Below are 20,445 nucleotides of genomic sequence, written 5' to 3'. Positions count from 1 at the left end.
GAAAAAATTAATGAAACTATTACCAGACAGGGAAATTTTAATACATCTCCCAGAATTGAACTAGGTAAAAAAATCCAAGACAAATCATGTAATATTTTCCACAATTTTAAGCTCATACCAATGCTTTGATAACCATAAACTTTTTACCTGGTCATTTAATAACATTTTAATTGTAAAATAAAGTTAATATGATGACTAAAAATAAATGAAAACATTCGAACAAGATACTTCTGTTTTCACCCTGGCCCATTTTGATATTTCCACCTGGCTTCTAATAGTATATGATGTTTACTTGGAAAAGTTCATTTGAGAACCCCTGGTTTGATTATTGTCATTCAGTTAAGATTTATTTCAAGACCAGGCCTGGTGGCTTATGCCTGTAATCCCTGAAGGAGAAGGATCACTTGAGGCCAGGTGTTCAACAGACTAGGCAACATAGGAAGACTCCATCTCTACAAATTAATGAAAAAATGAGCTGGGCATAGTGTTGCATGCTTATGGTCCTAGCTAGGCTGAGACAGGCGGATTGCTTGAGTCCAGAAGTTCAAGGTTATACTAAGCTATGATGAGGCCATTGCACTCCACTCTGACCTGGGTGACAGAGCAAGACCTTGTCTCCATGGTTGGAAAGTTATACTCTACAAATGTAGACTGTATATTATTTCAGAAACGTTTTTGGAATGTTTATGAAATTTGATCATATGTGTAAAGGAAATTTCAAATATCAAATGTTAAATATCTTACAAGTTTTATTGTCTAATTAAAGAGCAATAAAATTATAAATTGGCAAGGGCCAAAAATATGAACTACTTGGAAATTAAAATTAAACAAAGAAACTTGTGAATGGCTTTTAGGTTTAAGAGGAAATCAATTATACTATGAACTGTCTTTAAAACAAGTCACAGAAAATAATTATTCAGGATTCTAATATGTGGTCAGATGTTTACTGAGAGATTTTTAAAATGTAAATGCAGCATTTTTAAATATGAAAGATTGAAATTAAGTAATCTAAACATTTAACTCGAGAAGCTAGAAAATGAACATTATAAAACAAAATAAATTAATAAAAAGAGAATAATTATTTAAAAGTAGAAATTAATGACTTGTTTACATACAAAATATATAGAATTAAAAATACCCCATATTTGAAAAGACTTGTAAAATCAACAAAGCTTTGTTGTTTCTGATTAAACAAAAGAGTTTGTAAATGTATAATATTAAATTTAAAGGAGATAGTACCATATGTATGTAATACATTTTCAAAATCAGTGGTGCTTGTTATGAATGTATACTTGCAACAGAATTGGTGATTTGCTTGGAAAAAGAAAGAACCACTTTGTTTTTTCAGGAAAAGAAAAATTTCCGGCTTAAATGAATTGCCAAGATAAAGCAAATAAAAAAAGATTGTCTTAGATTTACCCTCAGTTGTGCAAAATACACAGATTCAGATGGCTTCATAGTTAAGTGCTGAAGCTCAAGAAACAAATCATTACCAAGTGATTTAAAATGTTTCAGAATTTTAAAACAAAGTAACAGGGAACACTTTCTATCTTATTTAAAGTTCATGTTTTGAGAGGCTAGCATAAATATATTGTCAAATTTTAGAAAGGCTGTACGAAGTAACAATAACAAAAATTGTAGACCAGCTTCCTTATTATTACTCTTGTAAATATGATTGAATCACAGGCATCATTATGTTAAAAGAATGATATGCACTTACCAAGTGTATTTATTCTAAAAATGCAAGAAGAGTTCAGTATTCAGAGGTACATTAATATAATTATTTATAATACATTTTAAAGAGAAATAAGAAATTCCGTAACACTATTTTGAAAGATGTTTAAAGCCTTTTGATAAAATCAAATAGACATTCCCCAGTAACATTCATGAAACATTAGGAATGATAAAATAAACTTTTTTTTTTTTTCTTTGTAACGGAGTCTCCTTCTGTTGCCCAGGCTGGAGGACAGTGGCGCGATCTTGGCTTACTGCAACCTCCACCTCCTGGTTTCAAGCGATTCTCCTGCCTCAGCCTCCTGAATAACTGGGACTACAGTCGCCTGTCACCACGCCCTAGAGACGGAGTTTCACCGTGTTAGCCAGGATGGTCTGGATCTGCTGACCTCGTGATCCACCCGCCTCGGCCTCCCAAAGTGCTGGTATTACAAGCGTAGGCGTGAGCCACCGCGCCCAGCCTAGAAACTTTCAAGTTACTACGAAAGATGAAAAACGGTAGTGAATGTAACAATTCACTGTAAACAGTAAAACTGTTTCTGTTTTAAGTTAGAGAAAGAATAGAAATACTCTTTATCAATGCTGTTAGTCAACAATGCTCTGAAGATGGTAGTTGGTAAAATGAAAACAGAATTAAGAATAAATAGTGGGAAAGGACAAATATTACTATTTTCAGATTGTATTTGGGTTCTTCAATAAAGTTTTACAATTAAAAGGTTTTAGAACTAATGAGTTTACTAACATGATGAGAGATAAGATAAACAAAACTAGTTATTAACTCATACTTGTAAGAATCAAAAAAGAGAGGCCCGGCGTGGTGGCTCACGCCTGTAATCCCAGCACTCTGGGAGACCGAGGTGGGCGGATCAGAAGATCAGGAGATTCAGACCATCTTGACTAACACGGTGAAACCCTGTCTCTACTAAAAATACAAAAATTAGCCGGGTGTTGTGATGGGCACCTGTAGTCCCAGGTACTCGGGAGGCTGAGGCAGGAGAATGGCGTGAACCCGGGGAGCTGAGGTTGCAGTGAGCAGAGATCATGCCACTGCACTTCAGCCTGGGCAACAAGAGCGAAACTCCGTCTCCAAAAAAAAAAAAAAACAACCCATAAACAAATAAATAAAATAAAAAAAGAAGTAATATTATATTCACAGGAGAAAGAAATACAAAAAAATTAAACTTAGGAGACTTAGGGAATCATCAAGACCTACATGAAAAAAAAGTACCATTCACTAAATAATATAAACAATGGCTTGATTGAAAAGCAAACACACTCTGTTCCTAAATGGGAAGTCCTGTCATTCTAAGGATGTCACGTGTGCCCACATTAATCTATAAGTTTACTGAAGTTCAAGTAAAAATCTTTAATTTTTCTGTTTTTGTTTTTTGCTTAGAATAAGGGCAGAACTTAATGAACCTAAATTTGATGTGGAGAAAAAAGTGGCTATAGAGAAATGTAGGAAGTGAACAGAGCCTTGTGGAAGAGGGAATGGGAGACTTTACTAGATATAAATGTGAATTTAAAAGCCAAAATATTTTAAAATGTACTGTCAGTAAAAACTTACGCAGATGTAGATAGATCAATAGAAATAGAACAAACCATAGTTATAAATTTAAGTGGATATTAAATGTCGTATAAAATGAATTGTAATATGGATTGATAACTCAGCAAATACTGAAAAAAATGGTTTATTTTAACACTTAGATCAATACCACTTCAAACAAAAACACATTAATCTGAAATTTAAAGATAGAAACAATCACATACTACTATACAAAAATACAGAATGTTTCTCACTTTTTTTTTTTTTTTTTTTTTTTGTGGTCCAAAGAACAGTTTATTTAGAATGTTTCTCACTTTTAAGGAAGGACTTCCTCAGCCTGATTCAAGTCGAATAACTGTAAAAGAGAAACATGTTTCTTTAAAACATTAAGTTCTGTAAGACATGAATTATTTATAAACACAAAGTCATGTGTAAACAAATGTTTATTGTGGTATTTTTGATTACCTCCAAAAACCATGCACCTACATGTCCACTAGGAAATGGACAGATAAAGAAAAATGATTTATTCTTACCAAAAATGTTAAAATAACTCTAAATAATGGTGATGTAGGTCTACAGGTATGGACTTGGAAAAATGCCATTACATTTTCAGAGGACAAAAACACTCATAAAATAGGATGTAGTATGTGATCCCATTTTTATAATTCCACATCTTTGTGTTTTTGTCTGTCTTGTGTGTGTGGAAAAAGAAAAGAATGTGAAACTAATTCTTGAACCAAATTCAAGAATTAAGGGATGAAATTACAGAGTGAAGAGTTTTAACTTGATTTTTATATATCCTGAAATATTTGAATGGTGAACAGTCATTGCTTTAATGATTGGAAAAAGTAGAGCTCTTTCCAATTTGGGTTAAAAACAGTCAGTGGGACATTATTGTCTATATTCTACCTGTATGACTGAGATCCTAAGCCAAACCAATTCTTAGAGATATTCTGAATGATACATCCCAAAGCACAGGTAAGCACATTCACTGTTAGAATCTGCTCATAGTTATGAGGGAAACATAGACTCCAGTCACATAAAAAAACATAAAAATCAAGAAAAGATCATTCATATACTGTATTTACTTGAGTTACTTACTGAACAGTATGCGGTGAGCTCTTGGTGTGTTTGGTATTAATATTGACTGTTGGGTTCTAGTCTAGACTCTTGGTTCTGTGGTGCTGTAGTCTAGACCATTGTTCCTTGGAACAGGAGCACCTAGGAACTTGCTAGAAACACAGAGTCTCAGACTTCATTCCTGAGCTCCTGAATCAGAAATTTCTGGATCCCATGCTCAGAATCTGTGTTTCAGGAAGCACTCCACGTGATTCTGATGGACCTGAATGTTTGAAAACCACTGCTCTACTGCATCCAGGGGAAAGCTATTTACTAAGTCAAGTTTTATTGTAAGTTGATCTTTCTCTTTTGAGTATATCAGAATTTATGAAGAAAGATTGGAAAATTGGTTGCAAACCAATGAGTGGATAAAGAAAATGGGGCATATACACATGGAATACTACTTAGCCATAAAAAGAAACGAAATAATGTCTTTTGCAGCAACTTAGATGGAGCTGGAGGCCATCATTCTAAGTGAAGTAACTCAGGAATGGAAAACCAAATTTTGTATTTTCTCACTTATAAGTGGGAGGCAAGCTCTGAGGATGCAAAGGCATAAGAATGATTTAATGGACTTTGGGGACTTGAGGGGAAGGGTGCAATGGGGTGAGGGATAAAAGACTACATATTGGGTACAGTGTTCATTCCTTGGGTGATTGGTGTACCACCAGAATCCTGGAAATTACCACCGAAGAACTTACCCATGTAACCAAAAACCACCTGTACCCTAAAAACGATTGAAATTTAAAAGAAAAAAAAAAAGAAAACTGGTTGCAAGTAGGCCAGCCCATGAAAGCCGTTTAATACTTGGCTAAGTAGACTGACGTTCTTTCCATAGACGGTAGGGAGCTTTAAAGATTTCTGAATGTGAGAAGGACATGAGTGGTTGATTTCCATCAGGACAACTGCTCTAGCTGCAATGTATAGCAGGTTGCACGAGATGGAGAGCCAAGTTAGAAGGCAATTAAATAGACCAAGCAAGAGGTAGTAAAAACCTGGATTGGAGTAGAGGAAAAGGAATTGGAAAAGAGACAAATGAGAAAGAGAGATTGTGAAAGTGAAAACAGTACTTGGTTCCTGATGGCATGTAGGGGCCAAAAGAGAAGAAAGGCAAAGATGATTGACATTTTAAGCTTATATGACAGGTATGATTGGCACTACAGATCAGAACAACTATCAGTGATCTGTAACTTGGTAGATTGTGCTGATATCAGTCATCACACAGAAGATTGGTTTATTTGGATTTCTAAATTGGAGCTTTTCAGTTCATCAGAAGGATGGTTAAAATTCTCAATGATTAGCATTAGAACAAAAGAGAACACAAATACAGTTGAGCACTTTGCCAGACTCGTCAAATATGATTTTGATGGGCTAAGAACTCCTAACGAGGACACAGTGATCAACTGAGCAAACAGACCATTTGGCTTGAACAAAAATGTCAACATAGGCATAATCTACTAAGTTGCTAATTAGGGATGGTACTAGCTGGTCGATGGACTTTAGCCAAGACATACAGAACGGTGAGAAGCCAGTGCATAGAACCTCTGGGAATCTGAATGATCAATTATTTTTCATCCCATAGTGTAATTTACCTGTATGAGAATATATTTGCAGAATTAAACACTCCTTTCTCAGAGTTTCCACAGTACTTATTCTAGATTTTTATTGAAGTATTTATTTTAATGGTTTATTTATCTTAGGCAGAGCTTTTTGTGGGGATATCAAACTGTTAATGGATAGAAAGGGATAGATTGAATATTCCCAGGAGTTGGATCAGTGTGAAGCAAAGTTGAAGTTGGTTATACTGTGGCAAGTATGATGTAGAGAAAATCTTTCGGATGTTCGAAGCTCAGCTCAGCTACTTACTTCCTGTTATAATTTGGTTTGACTTGAACACTTTGATTCCTCATTTGTTAAATAGAAATAATAACAATAGTTTACCTCATATGATTATTATAAGAATTAAATCTAAAATCCAGTTGACTTGAACTTTAAAAGATAAAATAAAATTTGAAAAATAACTAAAGGAAAAAATAATTAAAATTATGCATATGCAATGTTAAGATACAGAATCTGGAAAAATAATTTCTCAAAGAAGGTAGCTGTTGTTGCTATTATTGTTGTTTTATTCTGTTGTCAAATAGGGTGTGAGAGTCAACTAGAAGTGTGCAGATCTTCAGGTAAGAAGTTTTTGCATCCCTCTAGCACATTTTACAAGCACCATCAGCTACAAGCTAAATGAGTGTCGTTGAGCCTCAACTTGTTTGGTGAGTAGTTGAATAAGGGACTGATAAGGCCCACATTCTTTTATTTTTACTTTTAAGGTAGAAGGATGCAGTAACTTGCTATAAGTGATATATTTTTGCAGAATATGTCACTTGCTGTCTTGTCCGTGGAAAAGAGGCTACAGTTGTTCATTCAGATTGAACAACTGATTGTAAAATTGTAATACCCCTAGATGGAGGTGGATAAGAAAACTAGGCCATTTCTTTTCTTATAAATATGCATGTTCATTCATGCTTCTCTAACAGCATACCGTAGACTGGGTGGCTTATACACAACAGACACTTATTTCTCAAAATTCTGGAGACTGGGATTTTCAAGATCAAGGAGCTGGCAAATTGATGTCTGGTGAGGGTGCACTTCCTGGTTCATAGCCAGCCTTCTTCTCTCTGAGTTCTCACAGGGTGTAAGGGATCAGAGAACTCTCCTGAGTCTCTTTGATGAGGGCACTAATCTCACTCAAGAGGGTTCCACCCTCATGATCTAATCATCGACCAAAGGCCTTACCTCCTAACAGTATCTGTGATAGGCCATTCTTGTGTTGCCAGAAATGAACATCTCAAGTTCGTTTCATGCCAGAAAGGAATATCTGAGACTGGGTAATTTATTTTAAAAAGAGGTTTAATTGACTCACTGTTCTGCAGTTGGTATAAGCAGGGCATTGGCATCTGCTCAGCTTCTGGAGAGGCCTCAGGGAGCTTTCACTAAAGGCAGAAGGCAAAGCAGGAGCAGGCACATCACATGGCAAAAGCAGGAGCAAGAGAGTGGGAAACTGCCACATCTTTTCAAACAACCGTATATGGACACTCATTATTGTAAGGACACCTCAAAGCCATGAGGGATCCTCCCCCATGATCCAACCACTTTCCACCAGGCCCCATCTCCAACACTGGGGTTTACAATTCAACATGAGATTTGGGTGGGGACAAACATTCAAACAATATCACTATTACATTGGTGATTAGGATTTCAGCATTTGAATTTGCAGGGGACATAAATATTTGATCTAGAGGAATATGTATAAGACATTTATTTAATTTATAAAATAAGATCTCTAATGAATGTGCTATAAAAGGTACCTTCTAGGTTCACTCTCCTATTTTAGGAAACTTGAGAATGTTCGTTAGTCTCCTAAACTTTACTCTGCCGATAGCTTGCCTTTTCTTTGTGACATTGGATTTTTTTTGTAGGATTCCCTGTCTAGAATATCCTAGCTTGTTTTTCCTAAACATGGAAATCACTAATCCTTCATGGGCGAGTTTACAATCCTTCTCCTTAGTAATTTCGCTTCATTTCAACCAGGAAAAAAAGTCTGGGAAATTCTGTAGCACTTTGGTCCATTGTTATGACATGCATTTCAAATGGCCTAACACTGTTTATATTTGTATAGAAATTTTATTTATCTTATTAGATTGTAAATTCCATACAAGAAAGCTGAGAGAATAAAATTAAGAATACGGGGAAAGGTTTGAAGTAGAAGGTCCGAGACAGGCTTCCTCCATGCCATGCAGAGGATTGAGCTTGAGTAGTAACTACTGCTTGATACCAGATGACTTAATTTCACTCACCATGATGTAATGAACCAGAGGTGGCTCCCTGTCCCCAACTGTGATCCTTAGTAAGTGACTTGGCAAGAGCTCTGGCTAGCTGGTGTGTTGAATGTCATGGCATCCTAACCTGATCTGATTATACAGACAGAATGAGCAGAGAGTGGTTGGACTAAAGCTAAAAGGCACAGAGAGAGGGCAATGATATTACAGGCATGCGGATAGCACAGCATAAAATTCAATGTAAAGAAAGTAGTTAGTAGAGTCAGGAGAAGATTATCTGCCCTTTTTACCAACCCCTTTATCTTTAAAGTAAATCTCATGAACTCAAGTTACCTGAAAATATCGTTTATTCCTTGTATGTGAATCAAAGCCTAACTAGTACAGAATCATTTTGTAATCCTTTTGGTAGAAATGATTCTTTTTATATGTTGAGTCTAAATGCACTGCCTTGTAGCTTCCATGCCCAAGTACTTGTCAAGCTTCCTGAAATCACACAGAACATGCATTAACTATGTAGCCAATGACAGGACTTCTAGGATGAGCAGATTCTTCAACAGTAGGGGGATGTTTTTCATAGGAAACGAATGAGTATTTGTCAGGGCTTCACATGATATACTTTCTACCACTGTCCCAGTAAGGAATAGTAGAATATAAAAATAAAGGGTCTAATATGTACTTACTAATGAGTTTACTAAGTAGAATATATATACCACTTAGTGAATGGTACTATGATTGTTTTGGGTGACATACCTAAGATTAGCTTTTGTTTTAATAGTAAAAATATGTATATATTATTGTGTATATTAGGAAACTATAACCAGCATGGCAAGTCCATGGCTTCCTTGAGTCTATTCATTAAGACAAATGGAAAATACATATTTAAATTTAAAATATGAATTTAACAATGCTAAGTAAACAGTTCTGGTGGTATGCACATATGGCCAACATTATGGAGGATGTTTGCTAATGATGGTAATTAGTATAACACTGCTTTAAGAAAAAGTGTCAACAGATTAGCATGATATGCCACAAGCAAACTGGACCAAGATTATCACTTTTATTTTTGCTTTCTAATTTCAGCGGTTATATTTTAAGATACTTGATATAGCTTAGGGGATTCATTGCTTTAAAAACCAACTTAAATATGAAAGAAACTATACTAGCACAAGTAATGCAAGAAATAAACACACTTCAAGGTCAATATCAAGAAATTGGAACCCTTTCTGAATTTATAAGAATATTTTGAGAAACAACTTTCCTGTCAAATGGAAGTCAGGAGAAAATCAACAAAGAGTGATCTTTGTACCCAAGAAAACCTATAGACACATGTAACAGCATGCAGAAATATAAAGGTAAAAAAATAACTCAACACTTTGGGAGGCCAAGACGGGCGGATCACGAGGTCAGGAGATCGAGACCATCCAAGCTAACAAGGTGAAACTCCATCTCTACTAAAAATACAAAAAACTAGCCAGGCATGGTGGCAGGTGCCTGTAGTCCCAGCTACTTGGGAGGCTGAGGCCGGAGAATGGCGTAAACCCGAGAGGTGGAGCTTGCAGTGAGCTGAGATCCGGCCACTGCACTCCAGCCTGGGCGACAGAGCGAGACTCCGTCTAAAAAAAAAAAAAAAAAAAAAAAATCACTCAGGAATCAGAGAGAATTTTTTTTTTTTTTAATAAAGGACACTTGATGTCCACTTCCTTGTATGTCAAATAGTTAAATGTGGATGAAAGCAGGAGATATGAGTAATAGTAGTAATAGTAGACTGTGTATCCATTAAAGAATCATGAAAACAAAAGTTTAAAGCAAGAGTTGCTACAACCAAGTGTTTTCTCAAAAGAGCTCTTAAATGTAGAGGTAAGAATGTATGACTTTATCACCATATTATTTTATTACAGGATGGAATTCAACATTTTCAATGTGATTTTCATGGATTTTATTGATTTGGGAAGGTTAGCGATTAAATATTGTTAATAACATTCCACCTGGTTTCTGAACATCTCATATCTTTTTTCCTCTCATCCATCAGAAATACTACTCACACTTGTCTCCTCAGTGCACTTCTTGGGCTGCTTTTGCTCCTCTGCTCAACACACTTTCTGGGGCTCCTCCCTGAATTCTTCCAGACATCTGAATTCTTTAGCGGGCTATTCAGCACACCTGTGCTGTCTATTCCAAATCTAACTTCCAGTCGTTTTCCTTTGCTCTTGTGTTTGGCTACTTACTTTTATCTTAATATGCTGTATCTGCCAGGGCTCTTTAGAGAAGCAGAACCAATAGGATTTTGTGTGTGTGTGTGTGTGTGTGTGTGTGTGTGTGTGTGTGTGTGTGTATCTCCAGGAAACTTCAGTTTTTACACTTAAGGCCTTCAACTGGTTGGATGAAGATCTCCCACATTTACTTAAACTAAATTGATTATAGATGTTAATCCCATCAACAAAATACTTTCAAAGCGATATCAAGACTAGTATTTGACCAAACTACTGGGCCCCATAGCCTAGCCAAGGTGATGCATAAAATTTAACCATCACAATTGCTTGCTTTTCTTTCTCTGTCATCTGGATTTAAAATTTTTTTCATACACTACCTTATATGTCCTTACTCCATATTCCTAAATTTGAATACCCTTCAAGCCCCAGCTCATTTCTCCTTTATTTTTGAAGTCGTTACCATTCACTTCATCCTGGAATGGTAGCTAGGACCTGTGAAATTCTGTAGCAGGATGCACCACTTTCATAGCATGCATTTCATGCTGCCTGTTGTTGAAGGTATTTGTGTAAGGCTTTTATACTCTATGAGAGCTTTGAGCTTCTCAAGGGACAGGGCTGTAACACATATGTCTTTGAATTAGTGGATAATACATTGCTCTACACAAAAGTGCATACTTTTTTTTGTTTTCTGAAGTGCAGAGTGCTATTCTAAGCCATCTTAAACTCAAAGAATTATAGAAACATTCTGGCATACAGTCAGAATGTGGAATAGGAAGAGTGTTTCATAAAGTGTGATAGGCATTCTACCATGGAAAGTAGTGTTTGCTTTAATAGATTCATGTTCATATTAGTGTGATTTAGAAAAAACTTGTAATTAACATCAAACCAATGAATTCTCAGATATTAATGTTTAGGATGGCCTTAAAACAGAGACCTATGTTAGGCTTGAATCAATGATTAAATATGTATTTGAGGGTCAATGTTCAAGTATGACAATGTTGTAAAATAGTATGTGAAGAAACTAGGTTTGTGCCATGTTAATTTAATGCAGTTCTAGACTGGAAATGAGGAGAATTGAAATTCTCTAGGCCCGTCACTCATTATGTGTATGATGTTAAGACATTTTTACCTCTTGGCATCTGTATCTTTTTGGGAGGGTAGGCATTCTGTTATCGTCTAACTCTAAAAGTGTAATTTGCTACTAAGATGCCTATAAATACAGTCAGACTACAACACAGATGGTGCACACAGGAAGAAAATCTCTGATTGGTAGACTAACCCAATATAGGCTGTGTATATACTAAATGACATATGACCAAAAAATCTGCAAATAGCAGACACAGAGCATCCTTTAGGTTGGAACTGAGTCCAGTAGATTTATGATCTAATCTTACTTATTCTATGACATTTCTGTTAAACGAATGTCTCTGATCCTCCTGCCATCCTACTCACATTTCTAATGTGCTCATACTCCAAGGTAATCATGATCATTTGCAATTATAAATGTCCTGTTATCAATTAATTTGCAGTTCACCAGTAGCTATCTGATTATCTCTAACAAAGCTGCACTGGTGTGGTAATTATGTTGAGAGTAATTATCATGTAATTGCACATAATTATTTGTACCTTATTAAGTGCTCACATGATTAAAATATTTCTGGTCAAATAAAAATTATCCACGAGAGTATTTTTGGTGGGAGGGAAATAAGAAACGTTGCTTCCTGGTCTTCTGTTCTTTGAATAAAATAAAACTGTTTAGCTGACAGTCCCATAATGCCCCAAATAGGATGAATTGGTAAGGAGAGAAGAGACTTAGATTTCATTAATACAATACCTTGTACCTCCAATGAAGTTGAGATAATAAACTTCAACTTCCAGCATGGACGAATGCTTTCCCTGTAGTAGCTATAACAAAAAATATTACCCTATTAAGAGTGTACACTATGAATGTCATTGAGGACAATGTGTTTTTCATGTCCAACACCACCATTAGCAATTTTATGCTGAACTTTTATTTTTCTCATAATACTCTCTCTTCAAAGCTTTTAATATTCACCAATTTATACTCACTGTGTATTTTAATTTCCAAGGACTGTGTTTAGTAAGATGGTCTACAGGTATAATTCCGAAAGCACCTACCAAATTTGTTTATTCAGACATTCATTAAAGAGCAACTATATATACTAGCACTATCATTTAGAAATGTTATGTGAGCTACATAGCCAAATTTACTTTTTCCAGGAGCCACAAACAACAACAAGAAATAGGTAAAATTAATATTAGTAATATATTTTATGTAAAACAATTATTACTTCATAGGTACTCAGTTGTAAAAATGATAAGTGAAATATTTTACATTTTTTGTACTACGCCTTATAAATCTACTGTATATTTTACTTACAGCACGTCTCAATTCAGATTAGCAACATTTCAAGGGCTCCGTAGCCATAGGTAGCTTATGGCTGCTGAATTAGATGGTGCATGTATGTTGATTGTATCTACATGGTAGATAAAAGAGAGTCCTAATTAAGAGCTCTCTGATTTTTATAGATTTTTTTTTTAAGAGTTTAAATTTCCTAATCTGGTAAATAATACATCTAACCTAAAACATTTCTTTTTAAATTAAAATGTTTTCTAGAAGGATAGGGATGGAACTAACATTAAGGGACCACTTTACTAGGTCATGTGTGATACTAGGTATATTTACATTTATTATCAAATTCATTCTTCACCATAGTCTAGAAGGATATGTTACTTTACAGGTTAGAAAAGTGAGATGTAAAGTTTAACCTTATCAATAGTGAAATAGTAGAACCGGGATTCAAACTTGACTGTCTTTTAACACAAATTTTATCTCATGCTTTTCAAATAAGAAACACATACTTTGGGTCCACTTGCTCATTGACGGGTCTAGTAAGAGGATTTTACTTCCCTGAATACTGTGTAACAGGCTTGATTGCAAGAAAGTTACTGATTAGTTTGAGTTTTAGGGTTACTCTTGGCTTTCCTTATCCAAGTTTCCCAATCCAGTTTCTTGAATTAGTCTCTCCTGAAAGCTCGTTCTTTCCAGCAAACTTATGTCAAGTACAGCATAAATTATCTTCCACTGGCATTTTAACTGAAGGTTTGTTGACTTATCACGCACACTTATAGAAAGCCTACCTTTGGGGATAACTGAGTGACTGACAGTGATGCCTTAGCAACCATCTGATTGTAGTTACAGAGGAAATTTACCTTGGATTAAAGAATCACATGCCATTGTGATTGACAGAGTCTGTAAGACAATCAAGGTCAAACCCAGAGTGAATTGAGTACATGGCTATGAGCATTGACAGGTAAGTCATGTGTCAAATATTGCCTAGCCATCTGGTTACTACTCATGATTAGACTGGATTCATTGTGTTTAACTTCTTATTAAGGACAACTACATGGGAAACTTGTTTGTTTTTAGTTTATCAGTGAAATGTGCTTTATCTGCTGACATAAAATGTTTCTGCCTAAAGTGAACTTGCAAAATCATTAGTTTTATGACTCCAGCATGACCTAAAAAAAACTTTGTTTGGGAGATTGTCATAACTATGTTGAAAAATACTTTCTAATTATTTAAAATTGATTGATGCATTATTGAAAAAATATATTAGGTGCTGAAAGAGACACTCATGAATAAGAGCACAATTCCTCAAAGAGGATTAAGAAAACAAATGTGATTATCCCCAGGGATTTTAGAAGGCCCCCAAATATATAAAGACTATTGGCCAAACTGTGTACCAGATATGTGGGTAGTGAGAGGTGATGAGATGTCACTGATAAGGGATGTATAAAGGAACAGGTACCTTGTGTGACATTCTGAAAATTCACCTTTAGTAGAATGTGTCAAACACCAGAAGCCGATTGAGTGGAACTCCACCAGCAAATACTTAGTTTATTTTTGAGGACAAAAGTGGAAAACATAGGGAAGTGAAGGCAATTGTCCTTGGAATGAGGCTCTGAGTCCCCTGACTACTAATCCAGTGCTATTTCCTCCTGTAACTTTGCTGCCTTTGTAAATGATTACATTTTAAATACAAGGGCTGTTTGGCTTATTAATTAGTTAGTGTTAACAAAGCCAAACTTGCTTTTCATCACTGATGGATTAGTACCTTTCATTCTGTTTTCAACTACCATATTGTCCTTTTAACTGGACTATTAAAAACATTTTTCCTTGTTGATCACAGCTCGGGTGAACAAAGTAGGGGCTAATGAAAATAAGTTCCCAGTCAGAGAATATAGCAGTTGCACCAGTATTGGTGGTATGATAGTCACATTTGCATATGTAAAGTATAACACTCCATAAGCAAATAGTATGACCCAATTTTAGGTGGTGATCTATATGTTATTGCTGGTTCCTCTGCAAGAATAAATACTGAATGCTTCTAGGCATTTACAGTAACCACAGTAAATCCATTTCAATAATGATGAATTCCTGAGAAAATAATGTAATAGAATCAACAGATTCTAGCAAAGTGTAATTTTATCATAAACTACAAGTTCCACCACGTTAACACATACATTCCAACATGTTTTGGACAGTATTTCTGAGGTTGGAATTCTCAGCAAGTATACTAGGTGGTTCCTATTTCAACATCCAGACAGTGATAGCCATTTGTAGGTGGAAAATTAGTTATCAACTCTGCCTTGCTTTTTCTTTACTTGAGTCTCTCTCTCTCTCTCTTTTTTTACACATACACACGCGCACACACACACACACACACCACACACCACACATATACACATATATATATCAATTTTTGGATATAAAAAATATTCTTAATAAATTCACAACACTAATTGAATTGAGATGATATAAAGTTGTTGATTATTTTTAATAAAGTCTGGAGATCTAACATTAGTTGTAGCTTGTTTATTTCTTCATTACTAAATAAGAAATTCCAAGTTATGTCTTTTCATCTTTTCATTAATAAATAGCCACTATGTAATATCTACCCATCCATATATATTATGAACTATCTGAACTACTCCTTATAATTATGGGGTAATCAGCCAAATACAACTGTTGAATATACAGCTTATTGTATATGTTATGAAGTTAGTGTTTAAAATTATGAGTCAATTAGTCAAAATGCCATGGGTTATATGACTCATTGTAAGATTAATAAAGTAATATATGTCTTCCTATAATCCAGTTACTGGTATTAAATAATATTGAAGCTACTTTCCAAGCAAAACTTCCCCATAAGTTTGTTTTTGTCTTGGTTGAGAACTGGTTCTTTTGAGATAAAGCCACCAACTCAGCACGTGTTTTTATTTTCTCTCCTGAATGGTTTTGTTCAACTTAAAATGACTGTTCCTAACAGCAGGTGCTCTCTTCTTTGTTTCAGATTATACTGAACATGCTTTTGGTGTTCACAAATACTGAAAATCAACTATAAAAATGCTGGATGAAAAAGAACTATATCCATATGGTAGGAAGATAAAATTTTACTTCTAACTCATATCTTCTCTAAAGAAGATTCTTCATTATACATTATACATTCAGTCTTTTAGGAAATCCTTGGATATATTTTCAAAACATATCCAGAAAGAGAAAGCAGCTATAACATTTGACTGGATCTCTTATTATGAGTAAAATAAAATCTTTAACACCTATTAATCTTATACATGTATGACAGCTGTGATTTTACCTTTCTTTTTTTAAAATTAATTTTAACAGCTTTGGAGGTCCTCCACTGAGATATCCAGTGGGTTCAACTGACAAAGCAAGGCAACATTTATCGTGTAGGAATGTACTTCACGGGAAATTTTCTTCTACATATGTTTTGTCTTGGTTCCCAGAGATGAATCCATAATAACAATAGGATTTTGCTAACTTTGTTTTTCTGATTTTAGTTTTCCTCTCTACTAATTCCACGGCTCGTATGTTTTGGGCTCATTTTGCCCAATAAATTATTCCCCCTTATTGACAGGAATGATTTGGGAATTTAAGGTCTGACCATTTGGTGATATCTATAAGTGGGTTCATTGTTTATAGAGACCCGTTCTCTGTTAGGTGAGAGACAATAGAGAATCTAGTTGTTAGTCTTTATCTGTTTGTGTGCTTGTCAACACTGACCTCAAATAAATTAAGAATTTTGTGGCCACTGGGAAAGAGAACAGCTCTTTGATATCTAGACTGTATATAATTGGAATAATGGCCATGCAACCAAAGCCATACATGGAATGTCATATTTGAGAATGATGCTCACATAACCACCCCAAGCTACAAAGATGCCATAAGCCTTTACCCCAAATGTGTCAGAGATGGAAGATACTACTCTCCTATTAGAAGAAACAAATACATTTGGAAAAAAATATTTTTTGGATAGGATAACAGAGACTGTCCTCTTCAGAGAACAGGGTAGTGAAATATATTTTGTTCACATAAACTGAAATTTTCTTTTTTTGTTTTTTCTTTTTTTGAGATGGGGTCTCGCTCTGTCACCTAGGCTAGAGTGCAGCAGCGTGATCATGGCTTACTGCAGTGTCAATCTCTTGGGTTTAAGCGATCCTCCTATCTCAGCCTCCTGAGTAGCTGGGACTACTATCACACACCATCACACCTGGCTAATTTTTGCATTTTATTATTATTATTTTGGTAGAAACGAGGTTTCACCATATTGCCCAGGCTGGTTTGAAACTCCTAGGCTCAAATAATCCACCAGCTTTGGCCTCCCAAGGGTGAGAATTTTACAAGAGTGAGCCACCACACCAGCCTGAAATTTTCATTAAAAAGAACTTCCCTTCCAGGAAGGGATGAAGGAGGACTTCATGATGATGAAGGAGCTCACTAGAAATGACAGCCCAAAGAGACAGAGCCCAGAGCATGGGTGAGGGTGAGCTGTGGTATCTCGAAACCTAGACACCTGTTGGTGGAGCCAGCTTGGGAACACAGGCTAATTGGGAAGTATGGAAGGAGGATGCTTCAGACACTATTGACTTTTTCAGTGTTGCTAGGACCTCTGTTCCTGTTTATGAACCACTTGCTTGTTATGGTTGGAATGTTTGTGTCCCCTCCAAAACTCATGTTGACATTTAATCTCAGGTGAAACAATATTATGAGGGAGGGCCCTTAGGAGGTGATGAAGTGCCCTATAAAAGGCCTGGAGGGGGCGAGTTACCCCTCCATCCCTTCATGTAAGGACACAACATCATCCTCTGGAGGATGCAGCAACAGGGCACCATCTTGGACACAGAGAGCTGCCTTCACTAGACACTGAACCTGCTGGCACCTTGGTCTTGGACTTCCCAGCCTCCAGAAGTGTGAGAAACAAATTTCTATATTTATGAATGACCCAGTCTGTGTTATTTGTTTATAACAGCACAAATGGACAAAGATGCTGCCCCTTCTCCAAAAATTCAGGTCCTCAAAATCTGTGTGAAGGCTGCAGGATGTGGCTTTTGTTACTTTGCTTTGCTTAAGAAGGGAGAGTGGTCTACAATCACGGCACCGTTTACCTCCAAGCTCTGCCTGGGCCTAGATTCCTCATCGTGTGACTATCATGTTATCTTCAGTGTCCACACCACTCAGAGACAACTTTGGTTTGAATGGGGCCTGGCCTGGGCTTTTTTCAGAGGCTGACATTGATTTGGCATTAGCAGGGCACCTTACTGGCTTTTGTTTTCTCTCTTGGGATGTATCCACTGAGACAAATGACTCATCCATTCTCTGAATTTAGTTTTTTGAGGAGCCTGTCTTCTTTGGGGCAGAAATTGGGACACATTGCTCACCAGGGTCTCTCTCTTCCTATGAACTTTGCAGGAAAGTGCTTTCCCTCTAGTGTGTGAAGTCCCCAATCCTGTGTCCAAATTCTGGATTCTTTACTAATTGGAAACGGCTATTATGGGATTCCTATTTTTTTTTCACTTTGCTGTAAATTAGTATCCCAGATCTTTCAGGAGGGCCTGAAACTTAGGGCATTCGAGCTCTTGCTACCCAAGGGTACTTTCTATGTACTCTAAGTGGATCTATAAAACATGGGAAGGTGCCATATCCCCACAGTGTATGCTGTGGGGATGAGGCTGTGAGCCATTAGCAAATTTTCTGGGTCAGTGGGCACTTAAGTGGTACGATCATGAGCCCTGCTGTCAGACTGTGCCTCTGTTTAGAGTTTTAACTAAGAAGAAAGATGGTCTTCAGGGCATGATTTCCAGAGATCTTGGACTGCCAATAATGGTACAAAGTATTTCTTGGTTATTATAGCCCTTAGACTACCCAAATTGTCATTGAATATTTGGGAGATTCTAAGCTAATTAGTTCTCAGAGTGCTTAATTTATTTGATTTTCTGGTTTTGTTTTATGAGGCATGTGGGACTCCATAGCCTTAATTATGCCATATCCTTGGAACCATTGGTCCTTGAAGGCACCTCTAACTTCACCTCGTGGCTCTACTCTCTGAAGCACGCCTCTGCTATGGCTAGAGTCCGTCCCCTGGGGCACAATTCCGATTCTTATTCCTGGGTTCACGATCTGCTGTTGTTTAACTTATAGTTCGCTCTGGGTTGCCCTTTTGGCCCCCATTTTAGTCACATTCTGCCAGGTTCTGTCTTAGTTGTAGTGTGTGAGAGGTGACAATATTTACTATGTGCAGAGATGTATTTTCCGTCTGCCCTAATCTGATGAGTCTATGCAAGGCCCTTGCAAATATCAAAGCAGGACCACCTTGTGCCACTAGCCTTGCTTACCCACAGGAGAGGACTAGATGCTACATTTTTCTCCCATAATTATCTATTTTCTCTCAGCTCAGATTTTGAGTCTGCCTGTGAAACATGGGTTTCTGAGTAGGGAAAGGCATGGTGAAAAGGCCAGGATTGAGATGTTCTCTTTTGACACCATGGTTTTATGGATTCAAGGACCATGAGAAGTGCACCCCACTTCTGCCACTTGTGAAAGCAAATCAAGTGGGTTTTAAGATGACAGCAAGAATGAAAAGGGAGAAAAAAAAAGTGGGTTTGCCCTACTTGTCAAGTGCCTGGATCAAGGAAGGATCAAGGAGGCTTTCTGAGCCCCTTGATTGGTTATCTTTTGAGCCCTTCCCCAGTTCATTCCCTAGGTGAAATTTTCTGCATCTTCTAAATAGAATTTTCCTGGGTGCATCAGTGCAATCCACTTGAGATCCTTGTTGCTCTGGCCCTTCGACATGGAAGTCCTTGAGAGTCCATATTTACCTTTCAATTGAGAGGTTCCTAATAATTTATCTCTAGGCTGCATCAGCAAGAGTCTCTAGGATGCTGTAGGCCTGGTCCTTCTCCTGTTCTGTGAGCCTATGTTGAAGGCCGTGTCCAAGTTCCTTCCTCATTCCCTTGCTGAAAACAAATTCTTCAGGAAAGATAGAGACTAAGACATATGATGAGAAGGTCAGGCTGTCCTGGGGAAGATTGGGAACTGGAGGCATGGAGGCTTCCAAAGATCTCTGGGCCTCAATAGGTAAATAAAGTCCAGAAATCTTTTAGCTATTTCTGCTGCAGTGCCATTTCAGGTGTAGAATTTCAGGTTGGGTGAGCAACTATACTTGTTTCTGGGTTCCAGGGAGGGGTACTCTCTAGGCCTTAATCTGAGAAGGAGAGAGGGTTGAAATCTGGCCTCTCAGGTTATCTCTGAGCCAGATAGAAAGGCAGTAATTAGGGCAAAGTTGCAGAAAGATGATGGAGCTGGGCCTTGGCGTGGGATACAGGTTGCAGCTGAGGAAGCAGTAGAAATTCTTTAGCCTGCATTAGTCTTTGGATGGCAATGGGCTTCACATTGATAATAAAACAAAGGGAGACTCTCTTGGGGAACAGCTGCCACAGACTAAGACTGTAAGCTACAAAGACTTCCCTGTGCCCTCCCAAGAGAGTTAACTTTACTTGCGCTGCAAATCATGTCCCAAGTTCTTGATATCTGGGAGATGCTATGTACACTGCAGCTGCTCTGCTTCCCCTTCAGTGCTCTGGAGGGACTGAGGATTTTGCCCTGTTCATCATTAAGTAA

The 20,445-nt window shown here is 36.8% G+C and overlaps 1 protein-coding gene across 1 annotated transcript in view; it reads left to right on the top strand.

The window, feature by feature from the left end:
• The first annotated feature begins 9,869 nt into the window (after positions 1-9,869).
• Positions 9,870-20,445, top strand: part of CNTN4 (contactin 4) — an 891,247-nt gene continuing 880,671 nt past the window's right edge. The window contains exon 1 of the mRNA XM_031662718.1: positions 9,870-15,904. The gene's annotated coding sequence lies outside the window, so the exon portion shown is untranslated. The remainder of the gene's footprint in view (positions 15,905-20,445) is intronic.

Source organism: Papio anubis, chromosome 2, assembly GCF_008728515.1.
Source record: "Papio anubis isolate 15944 chromosome 2, Panubis1.0, whole genome shotgun sequence".
Classification (NCBI taxonomy): domain Eukaryota; kingdom Metazoa; phylum Chordata; class Mammalia; order Primates; family Cercopithecidae; genus Papio; species Papio anubis.
Note: the sequence above shows the minus strand (reverse complement) of the source record. Positions and strands in the feature narration are given on the sequence as shown.